The sequence below is a fragment of the Pinus tabuliformis genome, chromosome 8 (assembly GCF_031772625.1).
Source record: "Pinus tabuliformis cultivar Carrire ecotype Pingquan chromosome 8, CPIR1, whole genome shotgun sequence".
Classification (NCBI taxonomy): domain Eukaryota; kingdom Viridiplantae; phylum Streptophyta; class Pinopsida; order Pinales; family Pinaceae; genus Pinus; species Pinus tabuliformis.
The window spans coordinates 1854588188-1854599641 of record NC_142294.1 but is presented as its reverse complement, the minus strand read 5'-3'; the positions used below and the strand labels follow the sequence as shown (position 1 = coordinate 1854599641).

The following is an 11454-nucleotide window of genomic DNA, read 5'->3' as shown; positions in this document are numbered from 1 at the left end:
TTTAGCCAGAATATAAGTAATCTTAATTAGTTTAGAGGATATTAAAGAGAGAGTCCATACAGGTTGGTAGAATTAATTTTGGTTTGTGGAAAAACCTGTGAACAGTTATTGAAACCAACGTTTCGGACTAGCTTAGTGAGTCCATCATCAGGGCAATGTGATTTGTATTTTGAGAAGAGAGAGCGTGAAGAGGACCAGCCTAAGGGGAAGAAAAAGAGCATGGGAGTTTGCCAAAGTATTTGATAAATGCTAATAAAGTTATAACCCTGTTTTGCACTGGGGATTCAAGCTAGGTTTGTGGATCATCCTAATTTTGTTACAGATCATGGCTGCTTCTATTGGAAGGTTTATGGATGCTCAGGGGACTTCGTTCTTGAGAAACTGAGGGAAGAAAAACTCGGCAGGCAGGAGGAATGTGGCAGTGATGGTCTCTGTTGCTTTCCCTAGGATGAGAGAGGAGTATGAGACTCTGAGATTGAGCCCTGGGCCTACTCAGAAAGATGTCAAGAGTGCTTTTCTTCACCTTGCTTTACAAGTATATGGAATTTCCCTCTTGAATGTTATAAAGTTTCCATATTTGAAAGCAAAAGAGCCTGCTACAGTTCACAGATAGAAAGTAGACATGCAAGGCTCTAAAAGTTAGAATGCTTGAAAGCAACAATCTCACTGATTCTAAGAATTTCCAATAAATATTTTTTTTCTGGCTATGTATATGTTCATAGTAATTGTTAGGAAAAATCATGATCCATATTTAACAATAAATTTTTGGATAAATTCATAGTGTACTCATGTGTTGATACGATCTATTTACAGTATCATCCAGATGTTTGCAAAGGAGATAACTGTGGAGTTCAATTTCAGAAGATCAATCAGGCTCATTAGGTAACTTGCTCTGTCTCTGGACAGCTTTTGTTTATTTATTTTTTCAGTTTTAACGACATTGTTGCATGTTAGAGTATATAACCCCTTTTTATCTCAGATGTGTTCATGTTATTGATTATGTTATTTTTGTGATAAATGTGCAGACTATAATGTCTAGTTTGGCACAAGCAAAGCAGCAAAATGGTTCTGAGGATTACTATATGGATGGCATGATGGGAATTAATAACGATCCTTGCGACGAGTGGGAAGAATGGATGGGATGGGAAGGAGCTGGAACCCTTGATTATTCCTCCCATATTAACATCTATGCATGATTATACCTTTATCCTCATTTGTATTCATGTCACCTCGCCTTGTAAATAATTAGGCCTCTCCATGACCATCCCCAAGTTAACGAGTTATGGCCTACTTCTGAGACTCTTACCTGTAATGCTTCTCATTCCTCTCTGTAAATTGAACTTACTCTTCTCAATCTTCTCTGTAAATTGAACTTACTCTTGTATTTGTATAGCAGATTTCATTTCTATTGCCTCAGCTTCTGCTTCACAAGGGCCTTCTTGACTTAGATGAGCAACATCTTTTTGAGATTTCTCAATCTTGACGACTAATTTGCTTTGCTCAGGAGTTTTGATCTTGTACATATGCTCTATTTATTTTAATCTCTCATCTACTGGCAGGTACCTTTGGATCTCTCTCCATCATGCCAGAGGATCTGCTCTTAAATGAAGAGCTGAATATTTTTAAGAGTTGAATATTCTTGTTGTAATTGCAATGCTATTCAATGAATGGAAACCATTTATTTGATCCAGAGACATTTTTTTCCGTGATCTGAATGCTGTTGTTTCATTCCACAAATGTACTTTTCTATGGTATATCATAATGAGCATACACTTATTGAAATAAGATATTAAATATTGACAAATTTTGCCTTTATAGGTGTCAACATTAATGTTGATTTTTTTAGTTTTCTTTGTTAACCAGAATATAAGTAATCTCAATTAGTTTAGAGGATGTGGGAAGGGTTGAACTTCAAAGATTTTATGGTCCAATCACAAGCAAAACTAGATATGTCTAAGTTACTTCAAGCTCGATTTATTAAGTTGAAAACAAAACAACCTCACTAGCTTTGTAGCTTTGAATTTCAGGTTGCAGAAATTGTTATTAGGACAATGTTGGGGTAGACCGTAAGAAATTATGCTCTGAAGTTTAATTGTGAGGCCGTTGAGTGGATCGTTGATGCCTTGATCTTGCCACAAGAGAGTTTTGAACTGTCCAATGCTAGAAAAGTTGAAAAGGGGAATTCAAGTGGGGGAATTAGCTGATTCACTGATGTAGGGAAAGAGTGGACAACAATGGGAAGGCCCTCAAGTGTTTCAAATGGATTTTAGCCCTTTTTAGATTGGTTTAAAACCTTTTTATTTGTAATTTTAGGAAGGATTTTAGCTTTTTTTGATTGGGGTTTAAAACCTTTTGGTTTGTAATTTGTAATTAATTATGTGCATGTTGTGAATTGTATACAGGATTTGAGTGAAAAATGTTGTGAAGTGTATAATTTTCCATTCTTTCCGGAGTTAGAAAGACTAAATTTTTTTGGCTATATAAGATTGGTGTATAGCAAATTCTCATTCCTCGCTTCTCATTCCTCTCTGTAAATTGAACTTAATCTTCTAAATCTTCTCTGTAAATTGAACTTACTCTTGTATTTGTATAGCAGATTTCATTTCTATTGCCACAGCTTCTGCTTCGCAAGGGCCTTCTTGACTCAGATGAGCAACATCTTTTTGAGATTTCTCAATCTTGACGACTAATTTGCTCTGCTCAGGAGTTCTAATCTTGTACATATGCTCTATTTATTTTAATCTCTCATCTACTGGCAGGTGCATTTGGATCTCTCTCCATCATGTCAGAGGATCTTCTCTTAAATGAAGAGATAAATATTTTTAAGAGTTGAATATTCTTGTTGTAATTGCAATGCTATCAACTGCATCTTGCTCAACAAATTTCTGGTGAATAGATCTTGAACCTTGTACTCCATTTCACCAATTTAAGAAAGCAGCCTTCTAAAGCTTCTCCTTGAGATCAAAATGATCGAACCATCTTTGTTTCTTGCTGTAATATTTGAAATTATCCAACATCCTTCCTTTTTGGTACTAAGAAATTTACACATCTAGGTACATGCTTCAACTCAGAAAGGAATTGAATCCTCAGCCTAAGAGCCAACTATGGTTCCATTAATGCATTCAAGCCTCCCTTATTCATAACAACATCAAAAAACCCTTCTGATAACTTTGTAGAAAAGGCTTTTACCAACAAGCAGATAGCTTTGGATGCCATATTTTACAAAATAAGTGAAAGTGTCATTGCTGGCTCGAAACATAGATGTGGATACAAGAAATAATTCCTTGTAGAAAAATATCGGACCTACTTCTCTTTAAGACCCAAACAATCATATTGCTCAAGAAACGATTGGATAAATGAAATTGTATCTTATGTAGCTATAAAAATACAAGGAACTGAAACTTTGTCAATAGCAACCAAGTTTGCAAACTTTTGAATTATGAGTAATTTCTCTGCTTGAAGATTGCCACTATACAAAGCCTTAAACTCTCCATAAAGCTATAGTCAACTTTTCTCATTTCTTCCCTACCTCATCGATACTGCAAATGGGGCATTGTTGGATTATCTAGAGAACATAAAGAAAAGCAATTTGAACCACCATACCTTCATGGTTACAAATTTTATCTCTGTTGGGTTCATTATCACTAACATAAACAATGTAGCTGTAAAAATTCAAGGAATTGAAACTTTTTCACTAGCAACCAAGTTTGAAAACTTTTGAATTATGAGTAATTTCTCTGCTTGGAAGATTGCCACTATACAATGCCTTACACTTTCCATAAAGCTATACTCAACTTTCTTCATTTATTCCCTATCTCATCGATACTGCAAATTGGGCATTGTTGGATGATCTATAGAACATAAAGAAAAACCATTCGAACCACTATACCTTCAGGGTTACAAGTTTTATCTCCATTGGTTTCATTATCTCTAACATAAACAAATGCCAACTGATCTTAAGGATTAAAAACTTCTAATTCATTGAAAAAAAGGCAAGAAAATAATTTTGTTGAAAGGTTGTGCTTTCTCAATTTCAGTGTAGTATCTGGCACATCATTGTTGTAGGAAAGGTTTCTAGAGCTCCAAGGTTGCAAACCATCTGCATAGTAATGATCCATTTGATATCTCACAGCTTCTTTATTCCATACAATGAAATGATATTCAATGAATGGAAACCATTTATTTGATGCAGAGACATTTTTGTTAGTGATTTGAATGCTGTTGTTTCATTCTACAAATGTACTTTTCTATGGTATATCATAATGAGCATACACTTATTAAAATAAGATATTAAATATTGACAAATTTTTCCTTTAGAGATTTCAACATTAATGTTGATTCTTTTAGTTTTCTTTGTTAACCAGATATAAGTAATCTCAATTAGTTTAGAGGATGTGGGGAGGGTTGAACTTCACAGATTTTATGGTCCAATCACAGGCAAAGCTAGACATGTCTGAGTTACTTCAAGCTCGATTCCTTAAGTTGAGAAAAAAACAACCTCACTAGCTTTGTAGCTTTGAATTACAGGTTGCAGAAATTGTTATTAGGACAAGGTTGGGGTAGACCATAAGAAATTATGCTCTGAAGTTTAATTGTGAGGCCATTGAGTGGATTGTTGACGCCCAGATCTTGCCACAAGAGAGTTCTGAACTGTCCAATGCCAGAAAAGTTGAAAAGGGGAATTCAAGTGGGGGAATTGGCCGATTCACAGATGTAGGGAAAGAGTGGACAACAATGGGAAGGCCCTCAGGTGTTTCAAATGGATTTTAGCCCTTTTTAGATTGGTTTAAAACCTTTTGATTTGTAATTTTAGGAAGGATTTTAGCTTTTTTTTATTGGGGTTTAAAACCTTTTGGTTTGTAATTTGTAATTAATTATGTGCATGTTGTGAATTGTATACAGGATTTGAGTGAAAAATGTTGTGAAGTGTATAATTTTCCATTCTTTCCGGAGTTAGAAAGACTAAATTTTTTTGGCTATATAAGATTGGTGTATAGCAAATTCTAACATAGTTGAAATCCTCAAATTTGAGTTTCTTTGTTTACTTAATATCAAAGCTGAAGAGGACCAGCCTAAGGGAAAGAAAAAGAGCATGGGAGTTTGCCAAAGTATTTGATAAATGCTAATAAAGTTGTAACCCTGTCCTTTATTTGAAATAATATAAAAATTTTGAGGAAGTTAAAAATTGTTGGCTCCTTTTCATGGCATGCCAATCAGAGTTGAAGAAAATTGGTACATGGGAAAGAGAAGAATATAAAAATCTGTACAAAGTATTTATAAATATTTTATAGTAAATATATAGAGATATTGTAATAAAGTAAAAGATGAGAATAGTTTGATATAGATCAGGCTAGATAACTGAATTCAGTTGCTTCATAGCCATATCTCTCATGCTACTTTCTCTTACAAAGGCTAATCCTCAAGGGTTCATCTAGAACATGAGGCTCAAGAATTTCTACTTCTAATTGTAAGTTAATTAAACCTACCCGTCCTTATTAAAAGCAAAGCAAGGTTACATCATTTACTTTATGCCAAACAGAAACATAAACATATATCATAAGTAATTTATACAAGAGGTGGAATTTCAATTCTACTTAAAAATAATTTAAGTCACTGAAATGTTAATGCATCTACTTCCTTAAAAAAAAAAAACACTTAAAGAGAAGACTCTATTAAAAGAACAATGGTGAAAATTAAGAACTAAATAATTGTTTCCAAACAATTTCCAGGTGATAAAGACAATTTGTCATGTTGGAGTCCTCGGATGTATACTATACATAGGTCACACAGACTCTGCACTGTGTGTTTGTAAGTGCCACCACCAAGCAACAGGAATGACATCGATCAGACATAAAGAATAGGGCTCTTTCAAAATACGAGACAACATAGATTACATGATTTCTTTGTCAACTGCAAAGCAAGGGACATTAGTAAGTTTCACAACATTTAGATCTTCAAGACCAAAATATGATGATAGCCTTTAAATTTTCAACTCTATATTTCCAGAGAAGGTGTAACCTTTTACATAACGATCAAGCAATGATATACATGGGGCTTTTACATAACCAAATGAAATCATTAAGATCAGGCAATGAAATACATGGGGTTTGGCAGCTTGAAGGTCATGATATCCTTGGTACTAGTGGTAATGCTTTTGAGGACAAGGGCAGTCCTTTGACAATAGCTCATATACAAAGGTTTCGAAGCTTCTATATCTTAAATGGATAAACAAGATAGCTTCTATATCTTAAATGGCTAAACAAGATTTGTTAGACCTGTGGATTTTAATATATGAAACCATTTATACTTATGTTACCTGACTAATTTTCTCTCTTATGCAGCAATGTTCTTGAATCATATGCCCATTTAATATGGAATGTCTACTAAGTGGTTCCAGTTAATGGGGCATTGATTTGAGTGTTCAATATATTTTTATTCTTTATCAAAGTATTTTTTTGCTCTATTTTCTTTCTTCAATTTATGCCTTACGGTGTTTCCTTTGCAACCTCTAGTGCAAATGCTAGTTGTATCCTCCCTTGGGAAATCTCTCCTTCCTCAAATTTACTAGCACCTAATCTCCCACTTCAAAACTTTGCTCTCTCCTTTTAAGGTTTGTTTCTTTCCTAAAGTTTTTGCTTGACCTGTTCATGAATTTCCTGTATGGTTGTGGCAAAATCTTCACCTACTGCACTTCTCTGCTTTGTTCTCCCTAAATTTCTGAGCTCATGTACTCCCCTTGGATGCATCCCATATAAAATTTGGAAAGGGATTTGACTAATGCTCCTATTGGGAGAGTCATTGTAGGCAAATTCAGCTTGTGCCAAAACTTGGTCCCACTGTTTAGGATGGTTTCCAACTAGACAACACAAGATATTTCCCAAATTCTTATTCACTACTTCAATTTGACCATCCGTATTTGGGTGATCTACCGAACTAAATATCAACTCAATTCCAAGCTTTTTCCACAATGTTCTCCAAAAGTGTCCCAAAAATCTAGTGTCTCGATCAAAGACAATGACAATGCTTTTGGGCACTCCATGTAGCCTTACAACTTCCTTAAAGAACAAGCTAGCTATATGAGTAGCATCACTAGTTTTAGTGCAAGGAATGAAGTGAGCCATTTTGGAAAATCTGTCTACAACAACAAAAATAGAGTCATGGCCTTTTTGAGTTTTTGGCAATCCTAAAACAAAATCCATACTTACTGAATCCCAAGGCCTTTCTAGAATTGGTAATGGAGTGTATAATCCAGTGTTTTGACTCCTCCCTTTAGCATATTGACAAATTCAACAATTACTCACAAATTTGTGCACATCTACCCTTAATCTCAACCAAAAAAAAAAATCCTCTTTAATAGCTCATATGTTTTATCATGCCCAAAATGTGCTCCAAGACCGCCACTGTGTTTCTCCTTGATCAAGTTTTCCCTCATCGAGTAGTTGGGAATGCAAATTTGGTTGTTCTTAAATAACAACCCATCTTGAATCATGTAGTCAAGCCATGGACTTTGATCCTGAATTGTTGGGTTTTTACAAGTTGCATAAGCTTCTCTGAAATCAACATCAGTATCATATAGCTCCTTCATGAAATCGAACCCAAGCACTTGGACTTGACTTTCCTACAAATACAATTGTCTCCTTAAGGTGCCAACAATTCTATTAGATTGTCCACCAATATGTTTAAAAACAAATGTAAAGCTTTCCAAATATTTGACCCATTTAATGTGCTTTTCGTTCAACTTACGTTGTTTCATAATAAATTACAATGCATGATTATTAGTGTAAATAACAAACTCCTTGGACAACAAATTATGCCTCCACTTCTTTAATTCCTGAACCACTGCATAAAACTCCTTGTCATAAGAAGTGTACTCATTTCTAGCTTGATTTAAATTCTTATTGAAATATGCTATAGGTCAATCTACTTGGCTGAGAATTGTTCCAATGGCTAGCGTCACATTTTATCTTGAATGGTTTACCAAAATTTGGTAATGCGAGTACTAGTTCAGTGATCCTTTTCTTCAATAGCTAAAACTCCCTTTCGGCCTCAATAGTCCACTTAAATGGTTGTGATTTTTCTTGATTGTCTCTACAATTGGAACGCTCAGTTTACTAAAATTTCTAATGAATTTCCTGTAGAAGTTAGCCAATCCAATGAAAATTACAAACCTCAAAGAAATTTATGGGTGAAGGCCATTCAAGGATTGTTCTTACTTTTTTGGGTTCCATCTTAAAACCTTATCTAGAAATAACAAATCCCAGATATACAAGCTCTAACTTCAATAAGGAAAATTTATTTAAATTAATCAACAATTTCTCTTGTTGTAACTTTTATAACACATACCTCAAATGTCACAGATGCTCTTCCTTTGACCAATTGTAGACCAAAATATCATCCAAAGACACTATTACAAACCTTCAAATGAAATCTTTCAACACTTCATTCATCAATCACATGAAAGTATTGGGTGCATTTGACAATCCAAATGGCATAACCAACCATTCATACAGCCTGTCATTTTTTTAAATGTGGTCTCCCATTCATCTCCTTCCCTTATTCTGATAGTGATTTTATTCAAAGCACTAGAATCAGTGCACATACGCAGTCCTCCATCCTTTTTCGGACTCAACACTATAGGTATTGTACACACACTAAGGCTCTCTCTGGTTAAGCCCTTGTCCAACAATTCCTGCACTTGCTTCTTGATCTCTTCATTTTTTCTGGGACTCATCTTGTACACTGCTTTATTTGGAAAACTTGCTCCTAGTATCAAGTCAATGTGATGACTGATACTTTTGATAGGTGGTAGTTCATTTGGAAGATCATCCACTATAATGTCACTATGTTCATTTAACATATCTTGAATTTCTAGAGGTAAATCAATAATAGTGGTGGCAGTAAGAATTACTATAGGCTTACAAATTATAGCATAACTTACCTCTTCTTCTTCCATTTGTTGTAAAAGATCCTTTCCACTTAACAAAAATGCTTTTGGGTCATTGTTCTTAGTTGTTCCTTCTTTCTGTAATGGAAGCAAAGTATGATTTATGCCATCTTTTTGGAACTTATAAGTGTTCCTTTTTCCATCATGCACAACGCTCCTATCAAACTTCCAACGCCTCCTTTATAAAATATGGCATACATCCATAGGCATTACATCACATAAAATTTTGTCTTTATAACTGTCTATTTATAGTTCTATTTCACACTGCTCATTGACCAGTAATTGGTGACCCTTCTAGATCCATGACACTTTATAAGGTGTCGGGTGCTTTGTGTTCTTTAACTTCAACTTTTCCACTACCTTTGTAGACACCATATTATCGATATGTCCACTGTCAATTACCACTTTGCAACATTTTCCCTGAACTTTACAAACAATTCAAGGAAAGGCCTTGCTTTGAGTTGGCTCAACAACTTTTTTTTCTTGTTTTATCAGCACCTTCTTTAACATCAAAGACTCTCCTGTCTCTGGCACATTCTCAACTTCATGCATCTCTACTTTCCCTTCCACTATTGGAGCAACAACAACGTTCCTTTGGCCTATTTCTCTGATTTCAGGACACTCATTTGCTATTTTCCCAACTTTACCACATCTATAACAACAAACTTCTCTTCCTTTGCCTCTTCCACTTTCTCTATAAAAAAACCTTCATCCTCTGGATTCTCCCTCTTGTTGTCTTGGTGCATTAGAACTGCTAGCTCCATCTCTTGGTGTTGTAGATCTCCCTTTACTAGGTTGTTGCCCTCTTTCTCTAATAACACTCCTGCCTCTACCAACCTGCTTCATTGCAAGCTTTTATTCAGCTTTTAAAGGCAACTAATATGCCTCCTCCACTATTTTGTGTGACAATACGTTAATCTCATCTTGTATCTCTAGTTTAAGGCCATTTATAAACCTTGTTGTTTTCTCTATAGATTCTTCTATATATCCTACCCTGATATTTACCTTGTAGAATTCTTCTACACACTCTCTGACCGTCATCGACCTCTGTCTAAGTTCTACATATTTATGAACAAGGTAAGTTAGTAATATTTTGGTAGAAACTTGTCCCTGAGTTTCGCCACCATCCTATCTCATCCTTTTAATATTTGGCTTGTTCTTTCTTCTTCTTTATGCATGTACATCCTCCCACCATAAAGTTGCATGGACTTTTAGTCCGGTCACAACAAATTTAACCTTCTTCTCTTCATCCATCTCTTCATATTCAAAAACTTTATCCATTTTTTTAATCCAATCAATAAGATATTCTAGATTCATACTCCTTATGTAAGAAGTGGATCTAGCTTGGGTTTCATAAATATCCTAAATTATCCTTAATATCTTTACTTCTACTAGTTCCTCTATTGCTTCTTCTCTTCTTCGTATGCACTTATATCTCTCACTTCTAGATCTCTTTGCAAACTAGTCTCCATCATTTCCATTATTTCCTCTAAATATTGCATTACTCTCAATACCTCATCATTGGCTAAGGGCCTTTGTGCTCTTCTACCTCCTCTAGCACCTCGTCCAACTTTGTGTGCCATGACCATTTCTTGTTCCTAGAGAAGACACAAGGAATGATCTGAAACCACCTGATGCATATCCATGTTGTCCTAAGCTCTTGGATGGAAAAACCACTGCAACCTATTCTCCTCTCAAAACAAGACCAAACGGCACCATGTTTGAATATTTATTACAAACTTAATTTGCAATAAAAGAATCAAAGAGGGGCTTACCACTTATTATTATCACAGGCCTTTTTTATAACTCTAAGTTGACGCCTCACAGAAGCAAGTGCATAACCATGGCTTGTAATAGCTCGGCCCAATTCCTTTCCATGTAAGCCTGCTTATAATTCTTGGAATCACTCTTTATTCCTTCGGGCAGAAACCTTCGGTATGTATAGCCTCTAGCTGGCCCACCTTCTATTACTACCACGTAATCCCGTGAACTCAATCCCAGCTCGATGGAAGAAGTGACTACAAAATTTGTTGGGTAGAGGCCTCTAGGTGGGACCTACAAAATTCCTTCACTTAAGTTCTCCATACTACCCGTTATAGCTTAGCTCAATGGAAAAGACATTCACCAAAAGTCGTCGGGATAGAACTTTTGGGTGGGACCCAGAACTGAATGTTCTGGGCCACTACGAAAATCTCAACGCGATGGTTGATTGAACCCAAAAAATCATCGGGGTATAAAGCCTTCGAGCGGGACCCACTTGACTCTTCAGTGCAGTTAGCCACCATGTGAGCTTACTTTGTTTCTTGTTGATCCCAGATTCGTTAAGTAATGGACTCCTACTACCTTCGATAAAAAAAACTTAAGTGTTGTGTAGCATTCCTTTGTATAAATAATGGCTCTAGCTCTTTGTATACTCTTGACTCCTCTATTCCCATTCACTCCTTATGACCCTCCTGCAAGCTTCCTCTAAAAGAATTTGCACAATGAATCTTCTGTTTGACCCTGTTATC

The 11454-nt window shown here is 35.5% G+C and overlaps 1 pseudogene; it reads left to right on the top strand.

Moving 5' to 3' along the window:
- The first annotated feature begins 325 nt into the window (after window positions 1-325).
- LOC149243676 (chaperone protein dnaJ 8, chloroplastic-like) lies at window positions 326-1258 on the top strand (annotated as a pseudogene).
- The last annotated feature ends 10196 nt before the right edge of the window (window positions 1259-11454 follow it).